Source organism: Narcine bancroftii, chromosome 9, assembly GCF_036971445.1.
Source record: "Narcine bancroftii isolate sNarBan1 chromosome 9, sNarBan1.hap1, whole genome shotgun sequence".
Classification (NCBI taxonomy): Eukaryota; Metazoa; Chordata; class Chondrichthyes; order Torpediniformes; family Narcinidae; genus Narcine; species Narcine bancroftii.
Genome location: NC_091477.1, coordinates 5,711,690 through 5,728,354, shown reverse-complemented (window position 1 = coordinate 5,728,354; position 16,665 = coordinate 5,711,690). Strand labels below are relative to the sequence as shown.

The 16,665-nt window shown below is 42.1% G+C and overlaps 2 long non-coding RNA genes across 3 annotated transcripts in view; one reads left to right on the top strand and one right to left on the bottom strand.

Moving 5' to 3' along the window:
• The window catches only part of LOC138743159 (uncharacterized), a 116,807-nt gene that overhangs the window by 51,021 nt on the left and 49,121 nt on the right, over window positions 1-16,665 (top strand). The gene's annotated exons all lie outside the window — the stretch shown is intronic.
• The window catches only part of LOC138743160 (uncharacterized), a 52,786-nt gene continuing 40,810 nt past the window's right edge, over window positions 4,690-16,665 (bottom strand). The window contains exon 2 of the long non-coding RNA XR_011344675.1: window positions 4,690-7,593. This is a non-coding gene — a long non-coding RNA (uncharacterized lncRNA). The remainder of the gene's footprint in view (window positions 7,594-16,665) is intronic.

The following is a 16,665-nucleotide window of genomic DNA, read 5'->3' as shown; positions in this document are numbered from 1 at the left end:
TAAAATGGGTCTTGTGTAAATGTCTGCTGAATGGTTGGCATGACCTCGGTGAGCTGAAGGACCAGTCTCAGCACTGTTTGATTCCATGACTATGATATTCGAGGTTGCGACACCGTTTTTGGTGCATATGTAAGTCAGGGGTTGTTAGTACAAGAAAAGCAAATAGAATTTGAAGCCTGTATGACTGTGGGCTTTTGATCCTCTCCCCATTTATCTCCTGACATAGCTTGGCAAGAACATATTGTGCTACAACACTCTTCATTGTTCAGTGTGCAGGCCCTTCAGACCACAATGTTGAGCCAACTCATTCCACATCAATCAAACATTTCCCTACCTCACACTCATAATCTATTTCTCTTACATCCCTATTGTACCAGCCTCCACCACCACCCCCGCAATGCATTCTAGCCACCCACCACTCCCTGTGTTAAAAAAATCTATCTTCGATGTCCACCCTAAACTTTCCTCCCCTCTACTTAAGCAGATGTTTATTCTGTGTGTCAGGCACCATATAGATATAGTCCGTCTGATCCACCAAGTCCATGCTGATTATTAATCTATTCATATGAATCCAACATTAATCTGACCATGATAATCTGGAGGGATTCAGGCAGCATCATGGGTGGAGATGGTCAGTCAAGATACTTGAGTATCAGAGCAAGTACCACCAGGTTGAGGATCATCTGGTTCCCACGGGCAGTGAGAATGATGAACGACCAAAGGAACTGTTCATACTAACCCTTCGAGACTCTCATATTCATTAAAGGATATCTATTTATTTATTCATTTGTCTATATGAATTTAAAAATGTCCTACATATGTATTGTTTGTCTATATGTGTGTTATGTCTGGTTGTGTGTCTGCGAGTTTTGCACCGATGTCAGGAGAACGCTGTTTCGTTGGGTTGTACTTGTGCAATCAGATGACAATAAACTTGACTTGAACACTTCACATCTGGAGCCTTGATCAAGAATGAAGGGTCCCAGCTCAAAACGTAGCTTGGCAATTTCTGCCCATGGATTCAGTCTGGCCCACTGAGTCCCTCCAGCTCCTTGCCATCTACTCAAAATGCCAGCATCTGCAGATTTTGTGTCCTCCAACATTAATCTCTCCACACTCCCACCTTCTACATTCACCAACATATCACGGGCAATTTGCAGTGGCCATTTGCAGTGACCCTGCACTTGTAAGACCAGGTTCAGGAACAGCTGCTACCCCCACCATCAGACTCCTCAACAACAAACTCAACCTGAGGTTCATTTAAGAACTTTTACTTGGCCTATTATTTAGTATTGAATATTTATTTACTGTATTACAGTCAGTATGTTTACATTTCATTCTTTGTTTTCATTTCCCTCTTTTGTATTCATATATTTCCTTGAGTACAGTTTTTATTTGCAATACTGTACCGATAATTCTGCCTGGCCCACAGGAAAAAGAATCTTATGGTTGTATCTGATATGCACCCTGACACTAAGTCTGAACAGAGTCTTTGACATCATTCAATGTAGGACAAACCTATGTCTACCAAATATAATGGCATATGTCATGTATTACTACCAAGCAAAAATCACTCTCATATCAGAATTAGGCTGAGATGGGAAGAAATGTCAACACTCAACAAAGTGGTAAATCTACCCCAGAAGATAGAGGAAGATCAGTCAATGAATTCACTCAAAGAATATGAAGAGAAATTAGGAGAAGTGCAGGGCAATTGATCTGAAGTAGAAGATAAGCCAGGACCTTACATAATATGGAGCAGGCTCAAAGGGTCAGATGATCAACTCTTGCTCCCAATCTTTATGTTCTCATGAGACATTGAACTCAAGGTACATTAAACAGTACAGCACAGGAACAGGCCCTTCAGTCCATGAATCTGTGCCGAATATAATGTTTAAGTCAGACAGAAACTCTGTGGCTTGCACTTGATAGCTCTCCCTCCATTCTCTTCATATTCATGAGTCTATGCCGAAGTCTCTTAAGCACCACTACTGTCTCTGCTTCCATCACTACTTCTGGCAGCCCCATAAATATAATGTAAATGTTAATATAAATGGAAAATATTTACCCCTCACATCCTCCTTAAAGCTCCCCTGGCTCGCCTAAAAAGAATGTCCTCTAGAGTGTGATGTTTTTCCCCAGGGGAAGAGGTTCACTCTTGCCAAAAGCTCTCATAATTTTAGAGACCTCGAGCAAGTCATCCCTCAGCCACCTATTCTCCAGAGACAAACCCCAGAGAGTTTGTCCAATCTCTCCCCAGCCCAGCCTATTTTAATTTAAATTTATTTTTTTCTTAATTTAGACGGTCCATTCAGACCTCGAGCTCGTGACATCCAATTGCACCCAATTGACCTACTGCAGTGAACTGAGATTCACTGGTGATGTGTTGTACTGATGGCTGGCTTCGCCCCCATCTAGCCCTATATAACCCTGGTTTCTCGCCTCAACATTGAGCCCTTCTGAAGACCACTGTAAGACCCTACCCTCAGTTATAAGCTTAATAAAAGCATATGCCCTCCTTCCAGTTGTGAGAGCTTTTATTCGTGCAACACCTACAATCTGGTACAATTGAAGGGTGGGAGGAAATTGGAGCACCTGGAGGAAACCCACACAGACATGGAGAGTATGCACAAACTCATTACAGACAGCACCGAATTCAAACCCAGGTCGCTAGTGTTGTAACAGCATTGCACTAACCTGTACGCTAACTGTGTCTATCCATTCGTCACAGATTAGTCTTGTAGACCTTCTCCAAACTGCCTAACTAAAGAGATGCTCCTGTACACCAGGTGTGTTCTCACCAGAATATTGTATTCCTGAAGCATAATTTACCTCATTGTATCAAATTATTTAAAATAAACAACATTCTGGAGATACAAAAGGCTGCAGATGCTAGAATCTGGGCCAAAAACAATCAATCTGCTGGAGGTCAGTAGGTAACAAAGTCTTGTCAACACGATGGGCTGGAATCTTTCATCAAGACTCTAATATAGAGGGGAGATAGCCTGTATAATGAGGGCAAGGTGGGAGGGTTGAGTCTGGGGCCATGAGGTGATTGTTGGGCCAGGGAGGGATGAAAGGTGACAGACAAATGGGGAGGGGTGGAGTTGGGAAACAAGAGGCAGTTGTTTAGCAGACAAAGAGAGAGTAGAAAAAGGAAAGTGAAGGGCATTTAATTACATCATCCTCAGAGTAGATGTGATAAGGTTGTTTTCCATGATAGGGGAATCTTGGGTAAGAGGGCACAACCTCTGGATAAAAGAGAGTCGATTAAGAACAGAGATGTGAGGGAAAAAAAATTTCATTTAGAAGGTCGTGAAACTGTGGAAGTTGTTGCCGTTGGTAGCTGTGGAAGTGAGGCCTTTGGGAGTATTTAAGGGAGAGATTGATAGGTTTTTGATTAGTCGGGACATCAAGGGTTATGGGGAAGAAGCCAGGGAGTGTGGCTGAGTGGGAGAATGAATCAGTTCATGATAGAATGGCGATGGTCTGATGGGCCTTTACTTCTGCTCCTATACTTTGTGATCTTGTGATCCTGTGGCTTTGTTTTTAAATTACTTGCTACACCTATGCGTAAGATTTTGCAAATTGTGCACTTGAACTTCTGGGTCCCTCTGCACCTGAAAGTTCATAGTTTCTCACCTTTTAGTTGGTATGGTTAAAGAAGAATGCTGCAGAAGGTGGAGAACTGACAAAGTTTGGGCCTGAGCCCTTCGTCGGGAATGCCAAGATTATGCAAACACCCGGATAAGGTTGGAGAAGGGGAGAGAAGGGAGATGTTGAGCAAAGGCTGAAGAGCAGATGGAAGGGAAAAAAAAAGGCAAGTTTTGGGGTGATGGTGGAGGGGGCAGTGGGATGGGAAAGACAGAAGGAGGGAAGGGAAGGGCATGGGGAGCTGGAAAGAGGGTAAAGGTGAAGGGCAGGGGAAAGAGAAGGAAAGCAATCAGGAAAATGAAGAGAAAGTGAGGGGAGGGAATAGAAAAGGGTATCCAGAAATTGGAGGTTACTATTGATGCCATCTGATTGGAGACTGCCAAGATTGAATCTAACGTGTTGTCCCTCCCATGTACTGTATGTGTGGCCTCAACCTGAAAAATCACTGGCTATCTGCTCTCCAAGGATCCTACTTGACCTGCTGAGTTCCTGCAGTACTGTTTATGTGCTTCTTTTTTTTGCTTTTGTCCAATCCACATTGACATCTTGATCTTTTCCTGGATTATTCTCCGTTCGTCAGACCTTGGCCAACTCGCCCAGCTTCTCAACAGGTCTCATTGACATGACGTTAGCATCACTGGCAAGACTAGCATGCATTCTCCATCCTTGGTTGCCTTTGAACTAAGTAGTTCCCTGGGACATTTTAGCAGGCTTCCTGTGAATCAGGAGTCCCTCATTAGCTGGATTGGGTAAGGATGTTAGCGAGGCAAATGGTTTTCTGTGACAATCCGATAGTTTCAAAGTCATCATTAAAAGGCACTAAATTTTAATTCCAGACTTGATTAAATTTCCCAAGAGTCTTAGAACACTAGTCCCCTGATCACATGCCCAAACCTCTGGATAAATAATGTGATCAAACCCAACACTTTTGTGCTCATGTTTCTGTAATGGTACAAGAACTCAAGGACTTCTGACTTTGAGGATCTTTGTGAATACACAAGCAAACTCACAGAAAACACAAGATGGTTCCAACTCTGTTGGAGAAATTCAGCATCCTTTAATTGATTGCCCCGACATCACGAATAACCCCAAAAAATGCACCAGCTGAAATAACCATCTTTTTATTTGACAGTAATCCACTAAGTAAGGACTTGGAGTTGGAAACAGATTGATTGTAGCATCTGTGCCATCTTTTGTTTACAATGACATTTCTAAACCCCTGATCATTTATGCTGATTTAATTATCCAGCTGCAGTCGTTACACTCAGAATCCTGAGACAACATTTATAAATAACAAAGCAACTGAGAAAAAATTAATTTTTAGTATTTTGCAACTAAGACATTGAACAAAAACTGAATTAATTACTTACTACTAGACAGACCTTGGACTTTTTCCTTGAGCAATAAATATTTGCTGGGCTATCTTGCTGATGCAACTTGTACATCTTTTGATCTATGCTAAATATTTGGCGGTGCAGGGTCCAATTACAAAATCTGATGACTTAGTATTGAGATTAATAAAAAGAAATGAGTGAGAGAGAGAGAGAGAGAGAGAGAGAGAGAGAGAGAGAGAGAGAGAGAGAGAGAATTGGCAGCTAGATGGCAGAAGCCAATTGCATTAGGAGTATCATAACATCATTGTGGTACAAAAGAGGTCCTTTCAGCCCATCAAATCTATGCCAAATCCCATACACAATAACATCATAGAATTAAACAGCATAAACAGGACTTTAGGCCCAACTTGTTCATTTGTTCAATTTTTTAAATTCCATTTCCCTGCTCCTTCCCCACAACCAAAAACCTCAAGAGTGAGGTGTTCTATTTTGGAAGGACATAGATGATAAATGATAGGGCACTAAGGAGTGCAGTCGAACAGAGTGATCCTGGAATACAGATATATAATTTCCTGAAAGTGGCATCACACATAGATAGGGTCATAAAGAGAGCTTTTGCATATTGGCCTTCATAAATCAAAGTATTAAGTACAGGACTTGGGATGTTATGGTAAAATTGTATAAGACATTGGTGAGGCCAAATTTGGAATATTCTGTGCAGTTTTGGTCACCTAACTACAGGAAATATATCAATAAATTTGAAAGTGTACAGAAAAGATTTACTAGGATGTTGCCAGGACTTGAGGAACTGAGTTACAGGGAAAGGTTAAACAGATTAGGACTTTATTCCTTGGAGCATAGAAGAATGAGGAGAGATTTGTTAGAAGTATTTAAAATTATGAGGGGGATAGACAGAATAAATGTAGGAATGGATTTTTCAACTGAGGGTAGAGCCAAAGGACATGGGTTAAGGGTGAAAGGGGAAAAGTTCAAGATGAACATTTGAGGGATTTCTTCACACAGAGCATGGTGGATATGTGGAACAAGCTACCAGCTGGACCACAGAATACTACAAAACAGAAAACAGGCCATTCAAGTCTGTGCCGAAACATCATTCCGCTAATCCCACTGACCTGCACCCATTCCATAACCCTCCAGACCATTCCCATTCATATCCAATTTATTCTTAAAACTTAAGACTGAGCCTACATTTACCACAACAGATGGCAGCTCATTCCACACTCCCACCACTCTTTGAGTGAAGAAGTTCTCCCTAATGTTCCCACTAAACCTTTCACCTTTCATCCTAAAGCCATCTCCTCTCCCAATCTAAGTGGAAAGAGCCTACTCACATTTACTCTGACTATACCCTTCATAATTTTGTAAACCTCTATTAAATCTCCCCTCATTCTTCTACACTCTAAGGAATAAAGTCAAAACATCACATGTTTTTAAGAGACCAACATATTTTGATCCAGAGTATTAAAGCCATCTTGATCTATTATTTTGAAAAGAAAGCCATTCCTTTTAATGTTTTAAAATTAATTACGTAACTAACACCATTCATTGTTGAAACTGAAAATCTGCCTCTGTTCTTTAATTACCCAAATGAAATCCAAGTCCACATGAACACAGACTGACAGATAGATCTACAAAGATCCAAAGGGTGCAATTAAAAAAATTGGAGAGAAGTATTTTTTGACCAAGATAGCAGAAGGTTTTCCACTGTTGAAATCATCAACTCCCAACCCTGAACTGATTAAGCAGAGATGGCTCAGGGCTGTATTGATCGATTTCTGGAGACAATTTTAGAAGGAGAGGTTTATGCAATAAACACATTGTGATCCAAGATACTCACTCGTGACAGAAGCATTATCCTTCTTTTGCAAGTTCTTGGTGAGAGATATTCTGAGAAGGCTTAAGCCTTCACAAATGGACAGAATATTGATTTTGCCTTTCATTGAATTCAGTACTCTCAAAAGTTCCAAATGTCAGATAAGGAAACAAGTTGAAAAAAAAGTTTCATCTTAATTATACGAAACTGCACTTGGCTGTTATCACGATTGCTTCACACTACATCTCCTTTAACTTTGAACCTCCAAAGGTAATCAAAATGGCAGTTGTGCTACCCAGTATAATTTCAGAATCAGAATTTATTGTCTTAAGCATGTCACAAAATGTATTGTTTTGTGGCAGCATTACAAGTGCAAAATTGCTGCAAATTACATTTTGTAAAAGTAAATAAATGTGTGCAAAAAGAAGAGAAAGTGCAGTAGGGTCCGTGTTCATTGTCCATTCAGAAATTTGATGGTGGAGGGGAAGAACCTGTTCTTGCACCATTGGATGTTCGTCTTCAGCTACTTTACCTCCTTCCTGATGGTAGCAGTGTGTGAAGAGGCCATGGTCTGGATGGTGGGGGTCCCTGAGCATAGTGGCTGCGTTCTTGAGACACTGCCACACATCGATGTCCTTAATGGAATGAAGATGGGTGCCTATGATGGCACAGGCCAAGTTCACAACTTTCTGTAGCCTTTTCCTGTTCTGTCCATTGGCACATCCATACCAGACAGTCATGCAACCAATCAGAATGCTCTCCAAAAGGCACCTGTAGAAATGTAAAAGAGTAACATGTCAGTTCTCCTCAATCTCCAGGACTGATCTTCAGCGATGTTGACACCCAGAAATTTGAATTTCTTAACCCTTTCCACTGCTGACCCCTGGTTCGTGTTCTCCTGATTTCCCCTCCTGACTTTAATTGGTAATATCTTAACTTTATTATGGGACTCTTAATTTGTGGGGAGTGGGGGGGGGGGGCGCATTTGGAGGTCAGAGTGATGAAATATTGACCTCTTTGGAAAAAGACTTTTAGTCTCCCTTGTAAGGGGAAAGTTTTAAACCTGTCCTTCATTTCAATGTTAGTTGCCCTAGGTGATTAATTTAAATTTTAAATTTAAATTTCCTAGAGCACAGTCACAGGCCTTTCTGGCCCATGAGCCCATTCCACCCAATTACACTAAAAAGACTAACAGCCCCAGTATATTTCAAACAGAGGGAGGAAACCGGAGCACAGAAAGAACATACAAACTCTTTACAGACAGCACAGGATTGGAATCCCGGTCACCGGTGCTATTACATTTCTTCTTTGGCTCGGCTTCGCGGACGAAGATTTATGGAGGGGGTAAAAGTCCACGTCAGCTGCAGGCTCGTTTGTGGCTGACCAGTCCGATGCGGGACAGGCAGACACGGTTGCAGCGGCTGCAGGGGAAAATTGGTGGGTTGGGGTTGGGTGTTGGGTTTTTCCTCCTTTGCCTTTTGTCAGTGAGGTGGGCTCTGCGGTCTTCTTCAAAGGAGGTTGCTGCCCGCCAAACTGTGAGGCGCCAAGATGCACGGTTTGAGGCGATATCAGCCCACTGGCGGTGGTCAATGTGGCAGGCACCAAGAGATTTCTTTAGGCAGTCCTTGTACCTTTTCTTTGGTGCACCTCTGTCACGGTGGCCAGTGGAGAGCTCACCATATAACACGATCTTGGGAAGGCGATGGTCCTCCATTCTGGAGACGTGACCCATCCAGCGCAGCTGGATCTTCAGCAGCGTGGACTCGATGCTGTCGACCTCTGCCATCTCGAGTACTTCGACGTTAGGGATGAGGCGCTCCAATGGATGTTGAGGATGGAGCGGAGACAACACTGGTGGAAGCGTTCTAGGAGCCGTAGGTGATGCCAGTAGAGGACCCATGATTCGGAGCCGAACAGGAGTGTGGGTATGACAACGGCTCTGTATACGCTTATCTTTGTGAGGTTTTTCAGTTGGTTGTTTTTCCAGACTCTTTTGTGTAGTCTTCCAAAGGCACTATTTGCCTTGGCGAATCTGTTGTCTATCTCATTACATAGCATTGTGCTAACAGTACTCCCCAGATCCAGATGATAAAGGTTTGTGGATGTCTGAAATTCCAGAATTTTTATTGCATCTTTCCCAGTCCCCAGAATCAAACAGTTACTTTGGAATCCTGGTTGCTCTCATAATGTCCCACATACACAAATTCATGTGGATTGGGAAAAGTGAAATCATAGAAATGGTGGAGGAATTGATAAATATATCTTGTGGCAGCTCGCCTGCCAGGAAATCGAATTGGGTCTGGAAATCTCGGGCAGCGCGATGATGTCACCTTCAGCTATATGTGGCACAGGGAGTGACTGGGAGCCCAGCGATTTTTGAAAAAGTGCACGGGATCCAACAGTAAATAAATGTTTTCTGTTTGAACTCAACTTGACTACGTCTCTTTATTTCACACCGTGAGTAAGCGACCACAATATATATTCATGTATATATATATATAAAACTGGCACTTTGGGTCTGAACCCCATTAACTTTGACTTCTTTGGTTTCTGTTATTCCCCCCCCCCACATTGTTCCCCATGTCTCCTCTCTTCTAGCTCTTTCTCTCTTCCCTTTCCCTTCTGTCTCCTTTCTCAGAGCCCCATCCCCAATCTCATCTCACCTTCCCTCTCTCCAGTCCTTTCATCACATCCAATTAACCACTTTTGTCTGATGGTCTGCCCTCCACCCCCTCTATTCTTTCCTTTCCACCAGCATTTTAATATAGGCACTTGCCTGCTTTTTCACTCCTATTTCCTCAAGTAAGGTCTCCTTACTTGAGGAAGGATGTACTGCCTTTGGAGGCCTTCTTGCAGAAGAGGTTCACCAGATTGATTCCAGAGATGAAGTGTATGGTGGAACACAGAATTGCATGCATGACCTTACCACACTGTATGGGCTAGCCTGCCTCCGACCCTGTAAGATTCCCCAATAAAGGCTGAGTTCCTCTAGTCTTCCCCCTCCATACCAGCCTTGGAACAGGGCCAGCAGCATGTGAAGAAGCGCCTATCATTTCAAGTTATCAAAGCCTTCGAGTCTGCTTGTGGTTATTGATTGTGCATCAAGGTGATTAGCCTATGAGGAGATATAAGCCCTTTTCACACAAATACTGCCATAAAGAAGACCCATAATTAAGCCAGCTTTGCTTGTTTACACTGAACCAAACAACACCAGCATAATGCTGCCCTGTTGTGTCATTTTACAAAGTATGCCAGTATTCGGAAGCAAAAGGGGCATGACATATAACACAGCAGCATTAGTGTAATGAATGGCATACATATACACATCCTTTCCTGTCCTGGACTCGGCCTGCTGCTTCACCCATTTTACACAGACATTGATTTACTGCTGGCTTTTAAAGATGGAACTACAATGACCCACCCTTTCCATGTTCATACATTTTACACAGAAGGGGTGACCAATAAAGGCGTGATATTCCCACCTTGAAGTGGCTGTGTAAAAGGGGCTATTAAGTTGTCTAGGACTGTACACACAGGAATTTGGAAGAATGAGAGGGGATCTTATGGAAGCATATAAAATTATAAAAGGCATAGATTAAATAGAGCTAGGTAAGTTGTTTCCATTGGTGGGGAGAGCAAAACTAGGGGACATAGCCTCAAGATTCAGGGCGGTAGATTTAGGATGGAGATAAAGAGGAAATGCTTTTCCCAGACAGGTGAATCTATGGTATTCGCTGCCCACTGAAGCAGTGGAGGTGACCTCAGTAAATATATTTAAGGAAAAGTTGGATAGATTTGTACATAGTAACAGGCCAGATGGTCTACTCCTGCTCCCATTTCTTAGGTTTTTGCAGCTTGAGGAAGGACTTAGGCCCCAAACATTGGTCATATATCTGACTCCTAAGGACACTACAAAAACCTGCTGAGTTCCTCCAGCATTTCTGTGTTTTCGCTACAATCACAACATCCACAGACTTCAGGATTTCACTATATACACATTGGTTATTTGTGTGTGAACAGAGAGAAAGGTATGGCTCTTAGAATAATTAACTTTTTGTCAAAATAACAACTCCTTCAAGAGAGCATCACTCTCTTGGAGGAACATTAAGGTAAATTGATTGGTTGTTCTCATTCATTGTAACATAGTTGAAAAAAGCAAGTTATTATGATATTCTGAGGTGCCTGCACACATTCAATCAATCGTATCAAGATACATTGAAAAGGATAACGCTAGATGACTTGCTCTAAGATTATGGCTTTCTAAGCACGTGACCTTGATTGAGTCATGCTCTTGAAGCAGTAAATGCAATGTGTCACAAGGTATGTACTTAATTCTCTGGGACATCTATGTTTTACTTACAGAAAAATCAAACCAGTTTTCCATGGTTCACTTAGCCATGCTACGTTAAATTCAGGCATCCTGGCTCTAAGTTGACCATATTTACTTCACAAACCTTTTTGACATTTCATAAATTACCTACATCCCAAACTTTTTTGCCAACTCTACATGGTCTGCGAAAAAATCTTAAACTTTGACAAAATTAAGATGAACACTATCTGCTAGATGAACTCAGTGCAACAGCATCAGTTGGAGAAAAGGTATGGTCAACGCTGCAGGCCAGAACCTTACATCAGGGATGTGCCCATCGGCACTTTGACAACTTCTGGTTCCCTGGTGCCCACCAAAAATTCCCACTGAGTCTCCAGAACGTGCAAATTAAGTCAGAATTAGTTAGACTACACGCTCATAATGCATTCATAATCCATTTATCAACTCATTTTATTATCCCGAATGTTGCATTGTACCTGCTTAGGTTTATGGGCAGTGTTCTGGGTTAGAAAAAGCAATGTAATCAAATTTCAATCGAGAACTTGGACACTGAATGAGAGCAAAATCTTCTGAAGGGGTCCAAAGGAGAGTGGAATTAGCAAAGCCACTTTAACGAGTATCCAATCTGTCTGTTCCATCACAGATAGAAATGGTTGTAATAAGATTGAGATTGGAGGATTTTTTTTTTGTGTGCTGCCAAACTTTGTTCCATAAGCTGAGAACAGATTACACTTCACCCTGTGTGTTTTTAGCTTTATGTTTGATTACTCACCTTTAGTTATTCCCTCTCATCTTAGATTCTCCTCCCTGGGAAAGACTCAATATTCATCTTATCTATGCCCCCTCGTAATGCTGTAGACCTCGATAAGATCTATCCCTCATTCTAAGGAAAACAGGCCAATTTTTTCAGTCTCACACAATAACTCAACTTCCCTAATCTTGGCAACAACTTTATGAACCTCTTCCAAGAACCTTTGTTCACCTTGAGGCTGATGCTTGGATTAGAGAGAGCGAGTCGCGGGGGAGAGGGTGAACAAACATGGGTTGTTTTTTTGGGAGTGTTCGGGGCTGAGAGGAGACCCAATAGATGTATATAACTGATAGGAGGCACAGATAAGATGGGAAGCCTAGGATCTTTAGCCCAAGTAAAAATGTCACATGCTGTCGGACACTTGTTCAAAGGGAGAGGGGAAATTTTGAAGGAGATGGACTTGGCAAATATCTTTGCATGGAGGCAGCCAGGTGACTGGAGCAGGCTGCCAGGGTAGTGGGCTGTCAGAGAGAAATGATTCCCCACGCTAAAAACACCCAAATCCAATCTCTCATTCCAGGTCCTTTATTTCACGGTGCCAGAGAGGCAGAGAGTGCAGGTCTCCAATGACACAACTCTAAATTCCAGGACAAATGTGTGCATTCTTATGCATTCAGTTTAGAATTAGAATGCATCCGCATGGAGCAGGCATATCAGTAGGTAGCATCTGTTGGACTTTGATATCTGTTGCAGACTCCGATCACTTCTTTCTTCCTGCAGTAAGTGCCAAGTTCTTTTGTCAATGGTCAGTGGTTTTGCTCAGATACTCAGAAGGCAGTGTCAAAAGGCAGGACTAGCAAACTTTGCATTTGTAACATTTCCTCTTTAAACCAACAAACAATAAGATAAATAAGCAGAAGATCAAAGTCTGCAGACACCGTGGTTGAAGTAAACCGTCGGCTTGATGGTTAGTGCAACACCATTACAGCACCAGCGATCGGGACCGGGGTTCAAATCTTGTGCTGTATGTAAGGAGTTTGTATGTTTTCCATATGTCCGTGTGGGTTTTCCCGGGTGGGGGGGCAGGGGGCTCCGGATTCCTCCTGTCATTCGAAACATACCAGGGGTTGTAGGTCATTTGGGTGTAATTGGGCAGAATGGGCTCGTGGGCTGAAAGGGCCTGTAACCAGGCTGAATGTCTAAATTTAAAAAAGAATAAAATTAAAAACACAAAGCTGGAGAAACTAAGCAGGTCAGACATTGTACGGTATACCCCACTTTACAAACACTCCCTTTACGAAAATTCACTTTTTTATAAAGAAACCCGTGTTCACTTTTACGAAAGGTTTTGAATGGGTTTTCACTTTTATGAAAATAGCCTCCAAGAATAGTGAATGGGTCTTCACTTTATGTCATTTCAGCTTTCGGAAGGTTTCAAAGGAATGCTCTAGTTTTGTAAAGCGGGGTATACCTGTACTTTAATGTACACTGTTTAAATTTCTCCAGCATTGTGTTTTTAATAAGACCAATAAAATGGTCAAGCATTCCATTAATCTTAGCAGCCGAGAGAATATTGTCAATTTTCCTCCATATTGTGCAGCAGATATCACAGTAGGGTTTGAGGCTTCTAAAAGAGATGTGAATATGCAGGTATTAGAGGGATATAAATTATGTGTGAGCAGTAGAGTTTCTATTTAACTTGGAGATCTTATAGAAACATATAAAATTATGAAAGGGAGAGATAAGATAGAGGCAGGAAAATTGTTTTCACTGGTAGGTGAGACCAGAACTAGAGGAAACAGCCTCAAGATTCAGGGGAGTAGATTTAAGATGGAGATGAGGAAAAACTGTTTCTCCAAGAGAGTCATGAATCTGTGGAAGTTTCTGCCCAGGGAAGCAGTTCAGGGAATCTCATTAAACATAAGATCCAGTTAGATAGATTTTTACATAAAAAAGGAATTAAGGGAAATGGGGAAAAGGCAAGTCAGTGGAGTCGAGTCAATGATCAGATCAGCCATGATCTTATTGAATGGCGGAGCAGGCTGGACGGGCCGGATGTTCGACTCCTGCTCCTATTACTTATGTTCTTATGTTGGTGCAGATATATGCTAAAGGGCCTATGTTGAGCCTTAATTTTAATTTTTAGACTTTATTTTTAGAGATACGCCACAATAACAGGCCCTTTTGGTCCATGAGCCAATGCCGACCATATACAACCCTCATACATTTTTTTACGGTGGGAGGAAATAGGAGTACCTGGAGGAAACCCATTCTGGTCATGCCACCACTGGTCACAGCACCACCCTACCACTGCTACTGGTCCCCAATACCTCCCCACCACTGCCGCCAATCATGAAACCTCCCCATCACCAGCACCAGTCCCCAACTATGGTCCCTGCTCCTGCCCAGAAGCCCAAGGCAACTTCTTTGTTGTGGACAGCACAGCACCCAATGTTGAAAATGGAGACTCCGTCACCGATTCCAACTGCAGCTGATGCGGAAGACTTGGAACCAGCTCTGTTTAGAACCTCCTGGCTAGAAGCAAAGATTTTGTTTTCCACCACAGAGTGATTCATTCCCAGAATCATCCTTGTCAACCTCCTCTGAATCCTTTCCAAAGTCAGTACATCCTTTCTTAAATGAGCCCAGGCTGTTGTTCATTGACGGCAGCTATCGTGTCAACAAAACTAGGTGATCTAAGACTCTGTCTATCCCTCTGCCATTAGATCCTCAACTTCCTCATCAGTAAGACAATTCATATGCAGGACATATATACACATATATAAAAAAATTAATATTGTAAAATCTCGGACGATTTATATGAGTGTTTGTTAGTTAGTTGTTCAGCATTGTCACTGCCCATGGGAAGAAGTTGTTTGTCAGCTTGGTGGTTCTGTCTCTGATATTTCTGTATCTCTTTCCCTACAGGAGTAGGTATAAGAGGCTGTGTGTGGGGTGGTATGGGACCTTAACAATTTTGCAAGCCCTCTTCAGACAACAATCCATATAGATCAAGTCAAAGGGGGAGAGGGAGACCCCAGTGAATCTTATTGTTATCCTTAGCCCCCTGTGCTTCAGTCAATGACCTTTTAACCAGTACCACTTTCCTGCACTAAGCTCATATCCTGCGATGTATCTCCCTTCGATATCTCCCTAGAATGAAAGGGAGATACACGGTGGCGACAGTTGCAGTGCACTGAATCCATGCTGCCTATCAACTCATTAGCCCCTTTTACCCAGAGCTTGAAAGCTGGGTTTTATCCGCCTTTCGAGCTCTGTGTAAAAAAAATATATCGAAGGTGAATTGGGGAATGGGGGGGGCGGGCTCTAGACTTACCCATCTTCAATCCGCCATGGTAGGTACTCTCAGTGGTGGAATCTATCAATGTGGGACTTATCTAAAAACGGTGGACCCCTGTTGCTGGGTCGAAATAGCAAGGGAAGATGATGTCGCGAGGTTGGGTCCAGAAAAGGTTCATAGTCAGTAGTGAGTCGAGCAGTGGACACTATAAGGAACATGGCATGAGAAAATCGGCACTGCCTGTGTGAATCAGATTCCGTGGGTCTGGACACAAGGATTTACAATCACACGAAGCTTATATTAACACACAACAATTTGTAGAAGAATGTGGGAAAACGTTATGGGGATAAAACACATAGGCACAATTACTGCTCCTATGTCTTACAGTCTCTAAAAATGTGCTAAAGGGGAGCTGAATACAATTAGCCTTAGCCTGCCCTTGTAACTGGCGATTGAAGTTGGCAGGAAAAGCATATCTCATGCATTTGTTCAGATTACAATTTGATTACCTATCATATCAACAATGGAACATTTATAGACACTTAATACGCTGGCATGCATTTGTTGGCAGATAGCTGCCATTGCTATAATGTAAAACTATCTGTAACCCTCCATCTCAGAAACCAAAACCATTGTATTTCTTAGATTTGAATGTCTCTGTGTGAAAATTGCTAAAATTGCTAAAATCAATAGAAATAGTCAATCATTTATAAACTGGATTAGAACAATTTCCTACGCTCCTTTATAAACAGTGTGCATGTGTGTTTTCTTCCCATAACATTTTCCCCTTGCTCCTTTATAAATTGTGTGCCTGTCTATTTTATTCCAGTTAACATTTTCCCACATTCTTCTACAAATTGTTGAGTATTAATAAAAGCTGCACATAATTGCAAACTCTTGTGTCCAGACCCACCAAATCAGATTCTTTGCTCAACACCATGCAACATCATACTAGGTGCCGACACTGCTGTGCTACATGTCCCCCCTCTTTTGCTTCGGGAAGCCGGCTTGCGGTGTAAAAGGACTCACGGAGTCAGCTTTTTTATGTTCTGTGTGAACAAGCAAGCCGGCTTCCAAAGATAGGTCGCATATACAGCAATGTTGCAGCTTTTCAGTGTAAAAGGGGCTATTTAAATGAGCCATTCCCTGCCTTTTTTCAGCTATGACTCCACCCTCCCCCAGGACACTTCCCCCTTTACTTGATGCAGCTGGATGTGTAAAGAAAAACAATGATGATATACTCATTGAATTAAATTTAAAAAGACAATTAATACATAGATAGCTAATAAATAGTCACATTAATCTGTGTGAAAAAAAAATTTTGCTTTGCAAGGGGTGAAAAGTACTCTTTGAGCAGACAGGAATGTATTCAAAGACTGTTTCTATCACCCTTTGAGGAAGAGGATTGCAAGGACTCAAAGGAAGAATTTAACCTAATTTTTGCCTAATATGTATAGCTGT